The sequence below is a fragment of the Lissotriton helveticus genome, chromosome 1_1, assembly GCF_964261635.1.
Source record: "Lissotriton helveticus chromosome 1_1, aLisHel1.1, whole genome shotgun sequence".
NCBI classification, from domain to species: Eukaryota; Metazoa; Chordata; class Amphibia; order Caudata; family Salamandridae; genus Lissotriton; species Lissotriton helveticus.
Window position 1 is genome coordinate 1,789,878,124 of NC_136057.1, and position 22,350 is coordinate 1,789,900,473.

The 22,350-nt window shown below is 42.2% G+C and overlaps 2 protein-coding genes across 3 annotated transcripts in view; one reads left to right on the forward strand and one right to left on the reverse strand.

Moving 5' to 3' along the window:
* NAGA (alpha-N-acetylgalactosaminidase) overlaps positions 1–22,350 on the forward strand; it is a 738,125-nt gene that overhangs the window by 164,941 nt on the left and 550,834 nt on the right. The gene's annotated exons all lie outside the window — the stretch shown is intronic.
* Positions 1,906–22,350, reverse strand: part of PHETA2 (PH domain containing endocytic trafficking adaptor 2) — a 70,004-nt gene continuing 49,559 nt past the window's right edge. For both annotated transcript variants that reach the window (XM_078640536.1, XM_078640538.1), the window contains one exon: positions 1,906–5,431. The gene's annotated coding sequence lies outside the window, so the exon portion shown is untranslated. The remainder of the gene's footprint in view (positions 5,432–22,350) is intronic.

Below are 22,350 nucleotides of genomic sequence, written 5' to 3' on the forward strand. Positions count from 1 at the left end.
TGCAGGTGGAACTCTCCTTCAGGAGAATAGTTATTTACCTTTGGGAGTGACGTTTCTACTTGATACTCTACCTACAGATTCCTCACTGACCCACCTGCCATCCCATTCTGAGGAGCATCAATGTATATTTATTAAGTTTCCAGGTTAGTCTTTCTGTACTGGATTTTTGGTACCTTAATCAAACTGGTCTCTGCCTCTAAAGGCATAGAAAAAAGGTCTGAAACAGACTTCAGAGCACCTTGGTGGTGACATACTCAGCTCCATGACTTAAAATTCTGAGAGGTGTTGGGGTTTAGTTGAAACTGTGGCACAACGCAACCGTGCAGGAGAACTATTTGAACTTTTCCCGATCCAGTCTGACTTATTCTTTGCGGTTGTACCATTGGGCCACATAAAGCCTTTGCAGATATTCTCCAGAGTAGGGGCAGGGGTAGTGCTTTCACTGAGGATGTAGGGCGTCAATGCAATTCCATACTTGTTCCACTGGCTGGTGAATGCTGGCACCATGACGCCCGTCTCAGAAAATCATGGCACATCATGACCCTGCTACACAGTCCGGGCTTTACTATCAAGTCCCACCTCATCCTTATGGAGAGGCAGCCTATGAAAGGTGCACTGTGGCACATTACCTACATCAAGGTGTTTCTTTCTCCTTAAATGATTGCAGGAATATTCTTTTGATGGTTCTGAGTCTGACCCCACTTCTGGTAATAAAAGTCATCTGCCTCTTAGGCCTGATAGCCTTGTGCTTCCTATTAGTGATGTCTGCCTGTTGGTATATGAGGGCCATTCAGATACTTAAGCTGTTGCTGGCTTCAAGTACAAGGGATTCTTTTTTCAGTTGTGGATGTTTCATTCTACTTTCCTTGACCTCCACTGGTCAAATTCAGCCTTACTGTGAGTCGCCCATTCAACCCTTCATAGTTGCAGGCTACCGTGGTTATGGAAGCCTTTTCATTGGGCTGAACTGCTCATTTGAGTGACATTGCAGCATGGGGCCTTTATCCGCGTTGGCGGAGAGGCTGCACATAAATGTGTTGGAGCTCCGGGCATTCCTCCTTGTCCTGAAAGCTTTTTGCCCCTCCATTGAAGGGAGACCCAGCCACGTCCTATCAGACAACGCAACCACCACCCACTATATCAACAGGCAAGGAATGTATGTTTATGGACCTTTTCTTGGGAGTCTTTGTGCCTCTTGTAGTGTATCCTACAGGGGTTGTCTTCCCAGTTGTTGCTCATACTGCAGGCACTCGCAGTGTCTGGGCAGCTGCACTGAGCAATCAGTTTCTAGAGGACCACAAATGGGAACTCTATGTGACCCACATGACCTTGTTCGGAATAAATTGCCCGAGAGTGGATCTGTTCGCCATGGCCCTGAAAGGAAGTGACCTTGGTTCTGTGGCATACACGTCTGCATTTTAAGATACTCACTGATAATCGTAATAGTAGACTATTCCCATCCATATGCACCGATCTCAGGAGCACTTAATTTCCAAAATTAGCATGTGCAGTCATAGGCGGTACAAAGGTGTCATTTCCCAAATGCAGGCAAAAAAATGCATTGCATTAGAAGCCTTCTTGTGTAGTGTAGTTCCTATATTCCCAATAGGCTCTGCGCAATGGAATAATATATCCTGTAGTTTAGACGTAGGACTGAGGTCGACTAGGTCTCTACCGAATATATTAAACTTAATTGTGAGTGCCAGCTAGCTCAGAGGTCACTAGAAACTTTCTCGAATTCAAAAGAAGGGATTAGTTTCTGACAACCACATAAACATGATAACTTTTTTTCCCAAGAATAAGAAATTAATCTCTAGAGTCGCGGAAACAATAGATAGCTATTTTACTCAGTCAATCCTGCATGCTTCGTTTCACCAGAGGTACTAAGAAATAGAGAGATGGGCGTTTTCAATAAAAAAGTATTTATTGAACAGTCTTCTTTCTCAAGCATAAGAAATGTACTGCTACAATCGTAGTACTGGTTATAAAGTACAATGCATATAATACGAAAAGTATTATAAAGTAGTACTGTAAAAGCATGGTATGGTTTCTAAGCCATATAAAATAACATATAATACATAAAATACATACAGTGATAAAGAATGCCTAAAAGTACTCAACTGGTGCTTCTAAAATACGCATACCCCGGTGTACCTAACCTAAGTCTAGTACAAGGGAAGAAGTAAGTGAGGTGTAGCTTAAGTTTAGTATTCTTTGCCAAGAATCTATTCCCAGAATTCTCTAAGGGTCTAATCAGATCCGTACCTTGGTTTTAGAATGAAGAAGGGGGTCTTGTATCTCTCTCTCAGGACTTGATTTCCCAGCAACCCGCAAGGGTAGCCTGGAAACACTGGAGCTGGATTTCTCGGCAGGAGAAAAGACAGCGTCTCTCAGTGCGTCAGCTGGAGAGTCGGCTTCCTTCGGCACTTGCTGCTGCAGGGCGCGTCGGGCAAGTAGATAGTCGAACTGCTCCAAACCACCGTGTGTTTTTCTGGGCAAATGTAGGCCTATTTATACCTTGAGGGTGCCGAGTTTGACGTATGATTGGACATAATAACGTCATCAAAGACTCAGTTCTTTGAAAACTCCATGATTTCCTAGATAAATTAGTATTCAGGCAAGGGGAAGTCCCTAGCTGCTGAAGGCGGGTTTTTCTAAGAAATCGTTGTTGATTCTCAGAACTTATTGGAAGTAGCCGTGCCGTATTTGGGCTGCATAGGCTCAGTCTAAATATGGTAATGATTTCTATGCCTATATAAGGATCGGGTAATTTATACCTATATATGGCCATGAATCGGGAAAATTACACTAGGGTCCTAGATTCCTACACAACCCTTGTTTTAACAAATTATTTCTTTTATTTTAAATAATAAATAAGACAGGATGTTCTCAAACATGCTGCAATAAAGGAAATAGTCCATACTTATAAAGTAAAGAAAGCACATACAGAAAACGCCTTGCACCATAGGCTAAAAGTGCAGAGAAATGAAAACATGCACTGTTCCTGTAAGGAACCAGCAGCTTCCATATACAGCATGCCTTTTACTGGCAGGGCACAGGGTCAGTTCTTTTTTGCAGCTCATGTTGAGAGGAGCTCTGAATACTTCAGGGTTTGTCAACTTATTTAGTAAATGTATTCCTCATATTTCGATTGTATTCACTCATTTGACATCTAAAACATATTTAATGACTTTTTCCCTCTTATTTCAACATATGAAAGGGAAGGTTGTTGCTATGCCTTCAATTCTTTTAAAGTGTCCCTCTTGGATGAACATGACAGCCCTGGCCCAAATAATGTATGTGTGGTTTGCTTACTACCTTTAGCTTCAGATAAAGAATGCAAATCTTATTTTCTGATACTCTTTTCATAGTGCCATTGTGGCTGGAATATGCTGGGTGGCCAGTTGTTCTTCCTTACATACTTTTGTAAAACATTATTGCCTCAAAGTCCAGACATGTTATTACGGATATCTTTCTTGCCAGTTTGTGTTGCATGAATTCCTTGGTTTATGGGCACTAATTAATCCTACCTCCAGTAGTGTATTGCTTTCTAACTCATTCATAAGGTGAGGAATCGTTGGGATGAAGTATCCATGAGAAGAAAAAGTTACTACCTTTGGTATGAATATTTCTTGTGGATTCTACATCTTTTCACAAATTTCTTACCACTCTCTCCCCTTCATTGATGAGTTACCGGTGTTATTATTAGTATACGAGTATATGCAAATTAGCACTCTCTTGGTTTCTCCTGGTATGCCTTGATGTGGTGTGGAAAAAATACTAGGACACTTGAGGAGGCCTAATAGATGGTTTTCCACTTACTTCGAAGACCACTTCTTGGCGCACATGGAGCAGTAAGTGGTTTTACTGTGGATTTATGACTTCAATAAAGACCCCTCTCAGGTGTAGCCAACTTTGACGATATTTTGGCTCCTTTTCAGATGGCACTAAGTAGAAATAAAGCAGTAAACGAGAGACTAACAAAATAAAAAAATATAGGTGTGTTCCATCTGAGACTTCCAGCAGACAAGGCATTTAAAATTGTACTTGTCTCGGAAGATCACTCGCAAAATAATGAATGTTGGTGCACAAGGAAAGGCCCCAAGAAAGCTTGCTGCCTTCATAGATTCAGCGCTTCGTCCATCATCGCCTTGTGTTTGTTCCATAGATTGTGCAGCACATGAGCATAGTCTGGTGAATTATACAAAACTAAGTTTAATCATTCAAAATGGTAAATATGTAAACTGTTACACAATGCGGAAGATGTATAGACTTCACTGTACATTAGGGTATACAACAAACACTGGGTAACTTTAAGGAGGTGCACATTCATGGGGTTAGTTGCCAGAGTTGAGGAGAGGGGAAGGAGCATTCTAATACTGTGAGGTCTTTTAGCTAAACACACATGTCAAAATGAACACATAGCAAGGGATAAGTGAAGTGACCTACCCACACCACAGGGCAAAAACCCCTTGGTAGCTAAAGGAGTTGGCTAGACATGCACTGCTTTCCGCCCTCTCCCTCCTTTAATGTATATATGTACTTTTATTTATTTAGAGTTTTATAGAGCGCGAACTTGACCCGTTAGGGTATCAGAGCGCTTTACAGGAATCAAGCAATAGTATACCAAAGACATGTATTTTCTAAAGTGTAAACATGGTTGCACAAGCACCTAAAGCTGTGTGTTAAGAATGCAGATATAAGGCACATATCATGGCATAAGCTACCTGGGCCGTGAGAAGTGGATGTTGGCTTTTGGTACATTCTACTCCCCAGAAGATCTCTCTGTGCCATCCTAAAAGATTCAAGGTTTGTGTGTGTGTGGGGATGGGGGCACCTGGGAACTCCTAGCGCCCTACCCACAGTACTGCTGAATGTTTATGGGGTTGATGGAGATGGTCAAGTATATCTCGGTAGTTACTATTGAGTGACACACATCTATGCTGCCTCTGTTCCAGAATTTGGGCCCATTCAATATTGAAACATCATTCTGGCTAGGCAGGCGTCTGGCTTCTCTGTCCCAGAGGGACATTTATTTGGACAAAGATTCTTTCAGTGTGGCTAACACACTGGGTGGGAGCTGCTGATGCCCTGTGTGACCATCCTGCAGAGTTTGTCTTCACGTTTGGCCTATGCACCCCATCCCTTAATCCATCACTGGGCTTGATCACAAATGGGTATCCGCCCTCATCCCTCCTGAGGGAATATTATGCAAATCTCTCTGGCAGTAGGCATCCGTCAGTGCAGGGTAAGCTGCGAATAGTGTCCACATATATATTGTTCTACTGTATTTCTGTGCACACTCCAGGTTCACTGAGTACACGTTTATCTTCCATTCCATCATCCATTTGAAGAACAAGGACATCACATCACGATCCCAGGACCCAAAGATCCGAATACAAGTGCCATGCTTCAATAAAGGTCTTGGTACCTGTTGTAAAAAAACAGAAGAGTGGGTTACTAGGGTCTGTATCTTGGCATCAGGAATCTCAGTTGTGACATAATATACTATTTATCCCAAAAGGATTCTCTGTCTGGTGCCAGCCCCAAACCATCTTCTTGTATTCCTGAATTAACTCTGTAAATAATCTTGTGGTTGATCAGTCTAGATCAGACTGACTGCTTTTTAAATAAAAAGTGGGTCTATCTTGACTTTTGAAGTAGTCAGCAGTTGTTATTACTCCGGATAGTGTAATGTGCAAATGTTAGCACTTAACTACTGCGTTCATCCTCAGTTCTATTGCTTTTATTTCTTAACACTGTAGTTGTATATCAGAATATCATCAACAAAAATACTGTACTACAAATATTTTGTATCCAGAACATTGAATAGTAAATACAATATTGTGACAAGTATATGTTACAGATTTTCCTTTATTAACGATACGTTTATGTAACTTGAAGATATATAGGGCCTGATTCACAAAGGTAACTTACACTTTTGAGTAAGTGTACTACTTTCAGTAGAACTCCACACACGTAAGAATAGGTAAATAGGTAGCCCGGAGGCAAAAAACTCTGCACAAAACGTACTACAAAGTACAGTTTGTGAATTAGTCCCATAGTGTTAAAGTACTTAGATGTGGAGTTAAGAATAGTAAACATGTACTTAAATATGTTTACTTTTCTGATATTGCGCCAGTCTATATTCTGGGAATGATAATTAGGTAGAACAATATTTAAAACACCAGTTTATGGTAGTACACTCAGTGGTGCACCTTGCAGTCCCTCATTTTCATATTAATACTGAGTAGCAAACACGTTTGTGAAAGTGTTCCCACTTCTGATTAATTCACTTAATACGAAAGACAGTTATTTGCTTTAGTGCGTCAATGTGTGTTTTCTGCTTTTTGCCTGAGACACTTCCTTTGATCAGGCTAGCCAGCTCCGATAGTTTGCACGTAGACAAAAGACTGACAATTATTCAGTAGCACATTCACTCTAATTGCAAACGGTCAAAACTCCAGCCACTGAGTTAAAAGTACTGTGCACTGGCCTCACTCTAGAGCTCTTCATAGCACAGATTTCTGTATCACATCAAGTGCACTGCCTTCCCTGGGGAAAGACATGCTCTACCTGCTTTATAGATAAGAGCTGCCCCTTCAATTACAGGCTTTTTTTCCCGAGGGTTAAAACTACCAGGTTCAGGTTTTCACCCCGTAATTTTGGAGTAGGGGAGACCTTGCTTTTCACCGTGACTGAAACTTCGCTGAGGGTGAAGAAGTCCCTTCTTAATTGCTGTTCCACTTGTCCTTTTGACCAATGACCCGAACTTAGTTCATTGACTCATTTCATCCCACCACAAGGCATCAAAATATGACATTTTTGCAAGGCGTTCTGTGCCAGGGCTATTTTATGTGGAGATAGATGTCTGGCCTTGTACTTTCAAGATCTTAGTAAACGGACCCTCTCATTGGGGGATGATTTACTTTAAAGTGCAACCCCTACCACCTAAGCTTTAAGTGTTGCCTAGACTGGAATTTTCAAAAGAGATGCTCACTTTCTTTGGTTTCTTATGACAAAAAATCCTCATCTCCTTAGATGTTGTGCCCACAAATTATTAAAAAATCCAAAACAAAATAAAACCTTTGGACCCGCAAAAAATGAGTAATAAATATAGTTCTGGGAGGTTTTACCAACTTTGTTGCAGGAAATTGTTGATACAGGTAGACCTACGTCAGTATACATGGGAGGCAGGCTTATTGGGTTTGTACAGGCGGACGAAACAGACGAAGGTCAGGGAACGTTTTTGGGATCTGGGACTGATAACAGCGAAGCGCCTCATTACCAGACGATGGAAAAGTGACACCCCCCCGCGGGCGCTACACTGGCGTACGTCCTTTGACAACTGGGCACGAGCGGAAAGCATAGCACTACGCAGTGAAGAAACGGCGGGGCTCCGCAAGTACCCCATAGCGCAAGACTGGGATGGACTATTAGTGGACTTTCACCAAGAGTGCTTGCATAGCGGCATTGTTTAGTACCAACTGCCTGTCACTGCGTGCCCCTGTTACTACCTTCCCCCCTCTCCCCCTCTTTTGCCCGACTCGTTGGCCCCCCTGCCCTCCTTGCCTCCCCCCCGTCCCCCCCCCTCCCCCCCGCTTCCCCCTCCCGCCCGGCTGTACATATGCCGAACATTATATTCCACTCCCCACTGCCATTGATGCGGGGCACGTGCCCGCATCCGTTCGCCTAACCTACACACTTCACATCGACGCACACACGCCATGACAAGCACCCACCCGCTTTCTGGTTCTACCACCCCCCTTTTTCAGGTTGTTCCTTATGTTTACCTGTTTCGTACTAAAGATTTGAATGTCTTTTGCATGCCAGGCGGTCTTGTCCCACCTTGGGCTATTTTCACTGTACATCCTATGATCTGGACTGAATAACGATCTGAGAGGATGCCGAGCAGCGACGCTTGCTCCACTGCCGCCCATGTTACTTCATGCCTACTGTTACTATGCCAATAATTTGTGGGATTGAAATGCTGCTTTGCTACCTTGATTATATGCAGGCCTACACGGCCCTACTGAATACTGTACGTGATTACCTATGGTGGCTACTGCTCTGTGGATTATAATTGAGCATTACTAATTATTTATCACTGCTTCGCTTTGTAACACTGTGATGGCATGTATGATCTGATAAAACAAAAATGCAATAAACATATTCAAACAAAAAAACAGGTAGACCTACGTCAGCACCTAAGAAGTCTAAAGCCATGACCTCAATCCTGCCCTCATCAATTAAAGATGAATCATCAACAACAATTTCTCATTTAGCAGCGGTCTATCAGTTGGTATTGTACTCGTCAACAACCCGCTTATTTTCGAGCCCCGGTTCATGCTCTGCTGCTGATGACTCTGAACCTCATCTCATCATGGGAGTCCCATAGTCCTTTATCATTGCGGCGTTCTTTTTGAGTTGTGAAGTTGTTTGTGTTGATGATAATAGAGAAAGCTCAGTCCCTACCCTACAGCCTCCTTCGGATACTAGATCCATCCTCTTCCAGTGCTGCCGGTGCCATGCAGCTACCTCTGAGTTCGACAAACAAGATTACAAATCAGCTACATTGCCCAGATTCTGGATACAGAAGAAGAAATGGAGATTGGTAAGCATGAACACCAGTCTGAAGCTGTCCAAACTTTAGACAGACAATGTTCAATATTTGCAATCAGGGTGGCAAGAATAGGCAGGAGTAGGAGAACATCTACCTTATTTTTTTAGTTATAGATCTCATTGTGCTACCCATCAGCAGCAGGACTGTGCTAACTATCTGCCTCTCCACAACCCAAGACTATAATACCAAACCTTCACTGGTCCTCGTTCCAGTGGATTTTCTGCAGCCTCCGCTGCATATGAAGGACATATTCTATGACAAGGAGAGGAGAAAGAGAATGCAGAATACAATGAAGAAGAGAGGGATGTTGTCCGATGGGTAGAAGAGGTGAATGAGGACGAGGACAATGATACTAAGGCGGAGTTATGATACTACATGGTTCTCCAGGAGTAGCAGAAGATGCCACTTCAGGTTGACTCTTCTCATGGTAATATTATGTGATTTCACACATAGATAGAGCCTACTACCATTATTCCTTGCCTGTGATTTCTGGAGAGAAAAGTGTTTTCCGTAAGATTTCAAAGTGCAACCTCCGGAATCGATCACATTTGTTCCCATTTGAGGATAGAAGGGAAGGGGGTCGTGAAGGACTCAGCAATGATGCTGCTCATCACCTAGAGAAGAAGTTTTGAACCCCAGACAATACCCCAACATGCCGCAAAGGCCACTCAAAATCAGGGTCAATTATCATGGAGGTAGATCTGTGTCTTTCATGCAATCATTCTGTAGTATTCTTGCATCCTGTTTATGCTTTGCATATTATCTCCTTCTCTACCCCAGCTTGTGGAATGTTGCAGTTATGATGTAATGTTGAATGTTGGGGCTCTGTGGGGCTGCTGAGGAGAGTTAGCATTGGGCTGAGCATCATGTTAGATGTTCCTGGTGGGGCGTTATTACCATCTTGAATGCTTAATGTGTGGACATCATCACTACACATTCCTGAAGACAGGCAGGCTGAGGGAGAGGCACAGACAATCCTCAGTGAAGGTACAAATGCTTCTACTGTGATAATCAACACAGATGTAGACTTTTTAAATGCAGGTTCCACGAGCTAGTGGGTGCTTCTTTCTTATGTGTTTTATGTTACAGACTCCAGTCATTTTTTCATGGCTGTAAGGGCAGATCTCAATATTCATTTAGAGGAGGGTACTCTTACTATGAGGGCCAAACAGACATCAAATGAACGGGGCTATTTGATATCAAGAGACAGTAAAAAGAGTTCTGTGGGTGTTCAATGTGAGAATGAAGAGGCACCTAAGACACGGCAAAACAAGTCTCACATCTCAGTGCTGCCAGCCACCCCCAGATCCCAGATGGTTGTGTCCGGATCTCAGACATTGTTTCAGAATGGATAAAAGTCACTAGTATTTCATTGGTGCTTCAAATAGTGGAATCCATGCAGAAACAGCCAGTGCAGAAAAAAAACACTTTTGTCTGGCAGAACTGAGGAAGAAATTATCATTATGCTTCTTAAAGTAATAACAGAATTAGTCTGTTAATCAGAACAGCCTACGGTTCCTTTTCCGATTTTGTATCTCATTAAGGAAATGACATGCCACTCAACAAGTTCCTCGAAAAGCAGGCCTTTATGATGGTCATTCTAATGGAGGTCAATATCCTGCTGGACAAATGAGTATTCAATTCAGCATGTGTATTTTCAAACAGTAATTCATTCCAAGCACTGACAATATCCATGACAACATCTCAGACTCTCAGTGTCTGGTCAACGCAACCAATGCAAGGCCCTTCCCTTTCGCTGCAATCCGTCCTAATAGTATTCATCAAGTTCCAGCTTGAGGAAGAAAGATCATCACTTTTCCCCCTACCTAGATGACTGTCTGTTAAAGGCGCATAAAGCACATAAACCACTTATATACAGAAATACCTGCCTGATATAGTTTTGGCACCTAGGGTTTATCCTGAACTAGAAGAAGGCTAACTCACAGCCAACCAAAAATATCCTCATTCTCAGGGTACTCCTAGGCATCCTGCTTATCATTAATTTCTTTCTTCCCGCTTGAATGTGCCCTGTTCAGCCGGAATTGTAGCATCAAAGGCAACAGGCATTGGGATATTGGGGCAGTGTGGTAGGGATAACTTGCTGTCTTAAGCAAGTTCTTCTCTGGTGACTGATGCCTCAAAATGTCCGAGTGGGGTTGCCCTTCGTGCCTCTGGAACCATTGACCTTCATGACAATGGATGCATGTGATCAGAGGAGGACAATATGTTTCACATCAATGCCATAGAGTTGAGACTAATACAATGAAAACTTCTAGCTTTCCTTCCTCGGCTACGAGGACAGACAGTGTTAATAAGGGGAGGCAATATGATCTCAATGTTTTATGTCAATCAAAAAGGTCAAAGAAGTTTGTACATCCTGCCCGATAAGGCAGAGGAACAGTGGGATATGGCAGACAACAAAGCGTATTCCTCTCCACATAAAAACGTTGGAAGCCTCAGCAACTACAGGGCAGATGTGCCAAGCTGGTGAGTGTAAGACTGCTGCAAATGGGACCTGAATTTCGATCAATGTCAAGCAATCATCAGGTGATAGTTTCATTTTCAACTGGACCTTCTTGTTACTCAGTTAAACAAGAAATGGTGGCCAGCAGGCACGTGCAGTTGGACTTCAGCCCAGAAGGGAAGTGTATCAGATATTTGTTTACGGCTTTCTCCATTTCCTTTAAGTGCCCACGAGCCATAAGAAAAGTCAAGAAGTAATCTACACTCTGGCCCAGAGAATATTGTTTCCCCAATCTACCGCTTTTCTCTTGCTCTATGCGAGCACCCTCAAAATCAAGCTGGCACGTCTTTCAAAACATGAAGCCCGTCTCATCCAGTATGACCTTATATCTTTAACATCCAGTATGACCTTAAATCTTTAAACCTACCAGCATACCTCCTGACCACTTTAATGTCTACAATATATGGATATTTCACTGGAATGCAGGCTAAATTTAGTGTGGCCTTGTGCTTCTCCACAACAAAAGTAATGTTGCTAATTCATTCTTCTGTGTTTGCAGGACACAGCATGGCTTGCATTCAGTATGTACACAGCCACACCAAATGATCTGTTACTTCTTACACCTACTTGAGTAAGATCTCAATCATGAATCATGTTGCTGCCATAACAACATAGAGATGGAATTCTCAAAAAAAATCTATTTTATTATAGGATAATAAAACAGTTCACAAAGTTGCTCTTTTTTTAAATAATTTTTTATTAATGAAGAAATAGTTTATTAGCAATGGATAATATAATGATACAGTGCATACAGTATGTACAATCTGTCTGTGCTTACAGACCAACATATTCCACACTTTGCAGCTTTTCAGTAATATTTGTGACCACACAGCATCAAGTTAGCCGTCACACCTGTAGGGGGGAATGCTTTCAATGGTGCACACAACATCCCTCTGTATTTGTTCCAGGCCCCCCAGATCTCTGTACAATTTTGTGGGCACCCTCTCGCCTCATATATTACCCTCTCAATTTGCATACACCAGTCCATATCAGTCAAGTAATGTAAAATATCGTCCTCGTAGAGGGAGAGTCTGTCCTCCCAATCCCGTGTCCAATTTAGTCTCCATATAAGGGGATCTCCCCATATCCAAATTGCCAAGGGTTCTTGGACCAGAGCAAATATCAACAGTGTAAGTGGGCAGCACTGTCTCGTACCCTTTCGTAGGGTGAAGGTAGCCGACCGGGCCCCATTTATTGTCACTCTTGCTAGGGGTTCCGAATAAAGGAGTCGCAGCCATGCCAAGCACTTCAGTCCAAAGCCATAAAGGTTGAGCATCGCAAACAGATAAGACCATTCAATCATATCAAATACCATTTTGGCGTCAAGGGACATGATGACTGCCTCCTCCCCTATAGTCCCAGCCTTACCCAAAACCCCGTTAAGACGCCTCAAATTCAGTGCTGTATTCCTGCATTCCTGCCGAGCATGAAACCAGACTGGTCTGGCTGAATCCATTTCTGGAGTAAAGGTGATAGCCTTGTGGCCAAGAGCTTTGCCAGTATTTAAACCTCCGGATTAAGCAACGATATCGGCCAGTAAGAGCTGCATTGCTCAGCAGGTTTTCCTTGTTTATGAATCATTACAACATTGGCAAATCTTTTTGTCTCTGGGAGCATCTCCTTGTCTACACTTTCCTCGTACATGTTTATCAGGTGGGGGGCAATAGTAGATGCATTTGTCTTGAATAGTTCAATGGGGAGTTCACTCGGACCCATTCCTTTACCCGATTGTGATGCTCTGATTGCTTTTATTACTTCTTCCTTAGTAAGATCTAACTCTAACTCTTCCCTGTGCCTCTTCATCGTTAGATGTATCAGCCAACTCATATATCAATTTTAGATGTTCAGCAAAGGTCTCTGCTATACTATTGCTATCCTTGAGTCGATCACCCTCTTTGGACACAATTTCAAATACCCATCTGGAAGCCTGCTCCCGTTTATCTAACCATGCCAATAGCTTGCTCGCTTTGTCCCCAATTTCATAAACCCGCCATTGCGAAGCCCGGAAGTGGGTCCTAGCTGCCTCTTCTGCAATATCCCTATAGTCTTTTTGCTGGAGGAGCAGTCTATGTTTGGTGTCAGAGGTTGGACAACTTTCCAACTCGCATTCCAATTGGGAGATTTCTTCCTCAATCTCTCGTACCTGCTTTCGTTTTCTTTCTTGTGTCCAGCGATCACCGATACACCCTGTCCTCTAATCACTGTTTTGTGCGCCTCCCAGAGTATGGAGACTTAGTCCACCGATCCCTAATTTTCATGAAAGTAGTGCTACGTTGCCTCAATGAGCCCCTCCCGTATAGCCGGTAACCGCAGATACAAGGGGTCAACTGCCATCTCGTGTCTCTTGGTTGAGGGTTTACCGCCATAAGTGATCGTGACCGGTGAGTGGGCTGAAATAGCTTTAGGTAGATTTTTCCCCTCTCTTAACATAGCGAGCTGTTCAGCTCTGCAAATATATATTCTATTCTAGACAGACTTCCATGCACTCCCGAATGGTATATTGAAGGGATGAAGGGTTTTACGCTCTCCAGATATCAATGTGCCCCAGTGCCTTTAACCCCTTCGATGCTCATGACGGAACGGTTCCGTCATGAGCGTCGGTTGAGCTGTGCTCATGACGGAACCGTTCCGTCATGAGCCCGTTGGCTCATTAGAACCTTCAGCACAGCGCAGGAATCTGCACCGCGCTGAAGGTGTTAAGAACTCTCCTAAGGTCTTCCCGCCCACATCTCCCTGCTTCAGGGGGCTTCTATCTATGTCACCGTTCAGGGCCGCGTTACAGTCTCCCCAATCAACAAATCTCCCTCAGGAATTTTAAGCATATGTGAATCCAGATCAGCCAGGGCTGGGGAATTTAATCGAGACGGTATATAAAGGGAAGTGATATTGAGTAACCATCAGAGTTACAAGTCTGCCCATTGTATCATGTGTCACTGCTTATACCAAATTTACGGGGGAGGATCCCTACCTCTCTCAATCCTCTTGTGTATCCTGCTTGGGTCATCAATTTATACCACATCTATTCAAAGCACAATACGAGGTTCCTTGTATGGGGGTCTCCTGTAGAAGTAACACATCAGGGGCCTGTCTCTTTACATATTGCAGTACAATTCCCTTCTATCCCCCAATCCATTAACATTCTAGGAAAGTAGTTTGATACGGCCCAATCGTCAACTCTCCCCCATGTTTCTGGTCATGTGGTTGGTATGTTCCACATCGTGGGTTCCTCAAAAAAATGTAGCCACTGAACCCCCCCCTCCCTTTCCGTGCGTGTATGACGATAGTACGGCCAGCTGTCCAACCTGTCTTAATGTAAGACTGTCGAATAGTGGATCATATTTTTTCCATGCACTGTCAACAAATAGCAGTTTGGAAGCATAGTAAACGATAAACTATACCATAACAATCCTAAGGGGACCACCCCGAACCCTACCTGCCTTCCTTCCTCCCTGCAACGTGGACTCCAAACTGCCCACCCCTCAACTTTGCAGAGCGCCTGTTTACCTATACCCTTGAAACCTTGCGTAGGGGAACGCGGCCTGACCGGCCCCACCATCTTATGCATGTATGACATCACATATAATGATATTATACTCATCTACCGAGTCTACACCAGGAGTCTCTCTCGGGTCCTGTTGTGGTAAGATCACCATTAGTTCATGTGGGGGCGTGGGAGTAGAATCTTGGTCGTAAGCATCGTACTTCTTCAACGACACCCTTTCCATCTCCTTACTCCAGGCACAGTTATCCCATTTCACCTTAAGTGTTCCAATTGTTAGTACACCTTTACACTGGGGTAATCATGGTATCTGTCTCGCTATCAGCCACCGGGCCAATCAGGACCCTCCGTTGACGTGTTGGTCCCCGTCGTCTTGCCGTTGTTACTGCTTGATCCCACGTCGCTCCTGCCGATCTGAACTTCTTTTGCGTCGCCCGCCCTCCAGCCATTCTTGGGCCTTCTACAGTTCAACAAAAAAACAGTTTTTCCACTCAGCCTCCACACGCAGTTTCGCCGGGAAGAGCATGGCGTATTTGACCCCCTGTGTCCTAAGAGCTTTTTTGACTTTCAAGAAGGAGCGTCACTGCTTCTGCACTTTGGCCGTAAAGTCAAGGAAAAAAGATATGGTGCTATTTTCATATCTAAAAGGGGGTGTATTTCGAGCCGTTCGAAGGACAAAGTCTCGGTCGCGAAAGTTAAACACCCTTGCAAGAATAGGTTGGGGTGGAATCCCTGGTTTTGGCCTACTCCCCGGTATGCGGTGGGCAAGCTCGATGGTGAAATATTTTGAGAGGCGCTTCGGTTGTAGGTGGTTCAATATTAAATCTTCAACAGACAGGTCTGTGGATGCACCTTCTGCTCGTTCCGGAAATCCCATGATGCGGACATTGTTCCGTCTTGAGCGCCCCTAGTAATCATCAAGTTGCAATGAAAGTAGTTGGGTGCTACTTTGTAGGTCCGAGACTTTTTTTTAGTTCAGACGTGTCAGCCACCAGGCCTTTGGTGCAGTCTTCCACCTGCAGCACGCTAGAGTTCATTTTTTTGACGGTCTGCTCTTAGCAGGGAGATATCAGTGACGACCGAGTCTAAACGTCCTTCTAAGGAGGTGTGAACTCCATTATTCGCTGCCATTATGTCTTGCAGCGTAGCAGGTTCCTGGTCCTTCGGGCCCTCTAGCCTGTCCTGGTCAAGATTTGCGCCCGAGGATCCCCCCTCTTGTGACTTGAGGCAGGTGTACTTGTCTATATTCGGCTGTTTTGAGCCACTACCCCCTTTATCAGGTGGGGCCGATTAATTTAGTATGGAAGGGTGATCCCCGTCACCCAACACACTATGACGCCCTTGGTACGTCAGCTTTTCTCCCTTGCCAAGTTTGGTAACATGGTGTTGATGGATCTGTTTTGGTGACACTGGCCCCAGGCCGACCGTCTGCCAATGTGCTGCTGGTAAACACCCCAACAATGTAGATTTCTGAATGTGCACAGAGTTGGTTGTGACTCCGAATCAGTTTTACCTCAGCGAGTCCACTTGACCAATCCGTTGACTTGAGTCTGTATTGGGTATGAAAGAAGGCCAGTACCACAAATTGTGTCCTTATGGAAGTACTTGGGAGTACACAGTGTAGCAGCGAGGAAGACACCGCCCAAAGCGGCCCACCGGATCTCCTGAATTGGCTGTTAAGTCGCGTGGACTTTGGAGTAATATGCCCTCGATACTAAGCAAAGCTGCATTCAACTTGACCCCAGCAGCATAAATTATTTCATGCCCAATACAACAATACAACTGCACTCTGGGATACAGTGCCAATAACCGTCACTCCGTTACATAGCCTGGGATGGCCAGGGGCCCAGAAACTGCTGTCTCGCCGCCATTAAACAATTTTTAGGTTTTCAAGCCTCCCGGTCCCGACCATCCAAAGCCTTGGTTTATGCACCATCCACTGCAAGTGACTTCCCCCAGTGCATTTAACAGTCCCCTCAAAGGCTGAGCCACAATGATAACGTCGACGCAGCCCTTAAGTAACTCCGGGGTGCAGGACAACGCTTCGCGGTGTGCCGCCTTGAGATTGAATTAGTGCGTCACCGCACTCATCCACTGTTCAGTCTCACTCCAGCACATACCCTTTAAAGTCACAGTCTTGCATAACGGCTCTGCGCTTCCTCGGTGAGCCGCCTCCTGCGGTCGCATGGCTTTGCAGGATCTCCGGTGCGCCACAGGCCAAGCTTATCCTGGAGAGCCACACGCCCGGGTCCCCCGTCTCTGCTGGCCCAATCGCAGCCTATCATGGGCGGGGTTACCAGCACAAGCAACACTGCTGCTATTCCAGTGGATGCGGCCGCTAATTTCACAGCCCTCGATCGCCAGCCCGGAGCCGAATAAAAATGTCAGGATCTAGTCTCCTGGTGCTCGTCACCTTTCCCTCACGATGGGTGATGTTTCGTGCCAGGTATGTAGCAGGATGGGTGGCGGATTAGGCCGGTCGATGCCGGAGCCGCCCTACTGTGCGGTCATTACTCCTGGCGGTTGGCCACGCCCCCACGAAGTTACTGTTTAGAACTTTCCCTTGGGTATGTAACCAACATATACCAAATCTATATCTCTTCCTTTTGAATCTATCCCCATATGATAAATTAAGTCCCTATCCTGGAAACTGGTACTTTATCAAGCTTTGAAATCGTGAGGTAAGTAAGTGAGAGTCAGGCTTTCCCAATCACAAAGTCTTTCTTGCCCTTTAGCAAGGAAAAGGACATGGGACTAACAAGTCCTAAATTCTTGTCAAAGGTACCCTTTAATTTTCACTGAAGTGAGGCAGTGGTGCTCTCCTTTGACTTTAATTGTAGAAAGTTATTTATGGTGTTTCTTTTCGAGAGAGGCCCTTGTTTTTCACGGTGCATTTGGTACCTGTCTCTGTGAAATTGTAAAACTCCATTAACTTGCATTAGTGTAACTGCAAATGACTTCTGTCATTTTCTTGTTCATTCTAGCATTGCTCACAGCAAGGTCTGTCTCTGACTTTGACTTTCAGGTTTCCATTGGCATGTGTGGAGATTTTCTTAAGCAATATCTTTGGAATACAATTGCTGTGCATTTCATTGTTGCGGGTTTCCTTAATCTGCGTCAGACCCCGTGCTAATTTCTGTTTTCTTTGCCATGCAGCACCTAGAGCCGCTTCTTCATAGCTGCTTTGTTGGGGTCTGTGAGTAATTGATTAGGAAACCTCATAATCCAGCCACCAAGGCCAGTCTCTGAGTTATTTTTACTCAGGATTGGCATCGGAGTTGGTGAGTATATTCATGGATGGTAAACACCCTAAATATTGATTCCAAAATATCGAATGGACAGAATATCGAATCAAAAATATAGAATAGACAGAATATCGAATTATAAAAATATAGATAGCTCAGAATATCGAAATTGGGTTAGGAAATATCGAATTCCACAATATCGAATTTTATAATATAGATTCCCACAATATCGAATTTTATAATATAGATTCCCATTATATCGAATTTTTTTTAGTATTATGTATGGTAGTATATGTGTTAAAATTATGTATTATTTTTCTAATGTATGTTTAATTTTTTTAAAGTAATGAATGTTATGTAATTTAATTTTTGCGTAATTTAATTCCGTAGCGGGTTGTGGGGTTTTAGGGGAATAGGGTGGGAAGTAATTTAATTGTATTAAATTAAATATTCATTTTAATCTATATGTATTGATCATTAATTGATTGATAATTAATTATTAATTAGTAATTACATTTTATAAATTGGTTAATAATTTATATTAATTGATTAATTGATAATTCTGTTAATTGTATTTTTTATTATTAGGAGTGAGTTGTGGGTTTATAGGGGAATAGAGTGGGAAGTATTTTAATTATAGTAAATTAAATATTTAATTTTATTTATATGTATTGATAAATAATTGATAATGAATTATTAATTGGTAAATAATGTTTATTAATTGGTCATTAATTTTTATAAATTGGTAAATAATGTTTATTAATTGATTAGTTGATAATTATGTTAATTGTATTTTTTATTATTAGGAGCGGGTTGTGGGTTTATAGGGGAATTGGGTGGGAAGTAATTTAATTGTAATAAAGTTCATATTTATTTTTATTTATATGTATTGATAATTAATTGATCATTATTTATTGGTAAATAATTTATTAATTGCTAATACTTTTTTTAATTGGTAATTAATTGTTATTAATTGGTCATTATTTTTAATTAATTTTTTATTGGTATTGATAATTCATTTAATCTTATTTTAATATTAAATCATTTCTTTGCCTACTGTTGCACTCTCTAGAGTGGGAATAGTAATTTTTACCTCTACGCTATCCAACGCTTTCCCTACTGTTGCACTCTCTGGAGTGGGAATAGTAATGTTTGCCCCTACGCTATCCAACGCTTTCCCTACTGTTGCACTCTCTGGAGTGGGAATAGTAATTTTTGCCCCTACGCTATCCAACGCTTTACCTACTGTTGCACTCACTGGAGTGGGAATAGTAATTTTTACCCCTACAATATCTAACGCTTTCCCTGATGTTGCACTCACTGGAGTGGGAAAAGTAATTTTTACCCCTACGGTATCCAACGCTTTCCCTACTGTTGCACTCTCTGAAGTGGGAATAGTAATTTGTACCCCTACGTTATCCAACGTTTTCTCTACTGTTGCCCTCTCTGCAGTGGGAATAGTAATTTTTACCTCTACGCTATCCAACGCTTTCCCTACTGTTGCACTCTCTGGAGTGGGAATAGTAATGTTTGCCCCTACGCTATCCAACGCTTTCCCTACTGTTGCACTCTCTGGAGTGGGAATAGTAATTTTTGCCCCTACGCTATCCAACGCTTTACCTACTGTTGCACTCACTGGAGTGGGAATAGTAATTTTTACCCCTACAATATCTAACGCTTTCCCTGATGTTGCACTCACTGGAGTGGGAAAAGTAATTTTTACCCCTACGGTATCCAACGCTTTCCCTACTGTTGCACTCTCTGAAGTGGGAATAGTAATTTGTACCCCTACGTTATCCAACACTTTCCCTACTGTTGCATTCTCTGGAGTGGGAATAGTAATTGTTACCCCTACGGTATCCAACGCTTTCCCTACTGTTCCACTCTCTGGAGTGGGAATAGTAATTTTTTTTTTTTATAAAATGGGAATAGTAATTTTTACCCTCCCGCTATCTAACGCTTTCTCTACTGTTGCACTCTTTGGAGTGGGAATAGTAATTTTTACCCCTACGCTATCCAATGTTTTCCCTACTGTTGCACTCTCTGGAGTGGGAACAGTAATTTTTACCCCTACGCTATCCAACGTTTTCACTACTGTTGCACTCATTATTAATTACCATATATTTTTTAATTGTACTTAATTTAATTATTGTATTTTACTTATTTTTATATTTATATATGTTTATTTATATATTTATGTCAATATATTTTTATTAATGTTCTAAATATTTTATAATTAAGATGAATAATTATTTTATAATATTATTAGGTAAATTTATATTAAAACACATTTTTTAACATTTCATTTATTATTTGTACATTTTAAGCTTTTTTACATTATTTTAATTATGTTTTATTTAATTATGTTCATTATTTAATTACATTTCTAGTATTTTCAATACATTTAAAAAATTCGATATTTTAGTTAACTATATTTTAACATTCTATATTATGGAATCGATATTTTAGTACTTACCTGTTTGTAGATAGGCATCCTATATTCTGTCCCTCGATATTTTGGCTTCGATATTTTGATAATTCGATATTTTGTCCCTCGATATTTCAATACTGATCCTTCATGGATATCTGTGTCAGATAAGCGCCTGTCAGCCTGAACCAGAATAAAGTGACTGAATCTCTGTGGGCAAGTAGTGCTGTTTAATCTGTTTGACTAAAGGTACACCTGCTTTCCACTTGAGTATTTGCGTAGTTACTACTGTCTTTTGGGTCCAAGCACACAAATATATGAAACATCCAATGGTAGAACCGAAATGTTAATCACTTGTAGCTGCATTTCTGTATCGTAGGATATTCATTGATAGTCATAAACGCTGAATAATTCCCCGCTTCCTTTGTGGACCCCCGAACTCCTTTGAAAATATAGTTTATAGTTGAATGAAATTAACTTTGTAGAATGTTTTAAATCCAAGATAATTTCCTATGAAAATCAATGTTAGACTGTCAGAGATGTCATTTTCCTTCTGAATGCGGGTAAATCTTGATGAAGATGAATAATTGCTTGAGTTTTCATGATCTGCCATTGAAAGAGGCTACCTTTTAACATGTAAAGCTTGAAGAGAATGTGCAGTCTGATACACGTACAATGAAATTAGAGAAAAAAGAGACTGCCCTTTAAGAACCTGGGAGGAACCCCAACCCACTATGCCTTGTACTGACAGTAGCCTTAGATAATCAATTCTTACTTCCTGCCACTTCAGCCAGGATCTTGTAACACCTCAGATGCTTTTCACATCTTTGAAAATAATTTCTTTTCTATTTAAAAACCTTTTTACTTGCCATATTTCCATCTCTACTGTCGAGTAAACCTCCACTGACACATGTTTGTATGTCAGAATGCTGTCTTTTTTCCAAATGTCCTTCTTGTGGAAGGAAGAAGGCATTTTCTTATGCACACAAAATCTGTGCGTTATGCCTGTCACCATCTGATCAGGCAAAAGGATGTGACATTTGTAGCAAAATGTCAAAAATGACTCTTAAAGGCAGAGAGGGCATCAGATTGAGAGACTTGATGCAGGATATGAGGGTGGAAGAAGAAAATAAGACGATTGGAAAGATCTGTCTCTCACCCTTCCTCTGTTAAAATTCATAGATCTGGTAAAGTCTCCCACAGAGGGAGATCTACAAAAACAATGACCTTCAAAACTTCGCCATCTACTTCATTCTCATCGACACCGTTTGCTGACGTCAAGACCAGCGACGTTGCCATCAAGAGGTTCAGCGCTACTTGCTCCCCTTCGAAAAAAGCTTCGACGTCAACACATTACCGCCAACGCTTCCAGTCAAAATAGACTTTAAGAATATCTGCCTCTCTATCAATATTGTTGCAGAATATCTCGATGGCACCAGCTTGTTCGCTGTACATTGTGGAAGAAACATTTCTTAACCCATCCACTGTTAAAACCTCAGCTCCAAGACTTCTAAAGAAATATAAACCACCCCAAAAGATCCACATTTTCTCAGAATGGATCCCAAACGTGATTCAATCATTGTTACAGCAGTTAGACGGAAACATGTTTCTGCTCCAGAATCCACAGCTCCTCCTGACATGGAGAGAGCAAGAGATTGGAAGCTGTGGCAAAGCTTCCACTTATTTAAAACATGCCAATTCAGCTGGTCTTCTAGCGAGATAACATAGAGAGATTTGGGATGGTATGAAATCTTTTGCCTCTGATTTACCAACATATAGGGAGCAGGATTTTCTTCGCATGGTTAGAGAAGGCCCTCTTATCTTGAGCCAATCTGTCAATGCCACCGTTGACTCGGCTGAACTCTCCGCTACATCATTCTGTCATGAGATTTCACTAAGAAAGATTGTTCTGTATTTGTTTATCCTCTCTAAAACTCATTTAAAAATTGCATATGTCACTTTTTCTGGTTCCTCCCTCTTCACAAAAAACACTGTGGAAGAAATAAGCAGAATGAAAAACAAAGCAGAAGC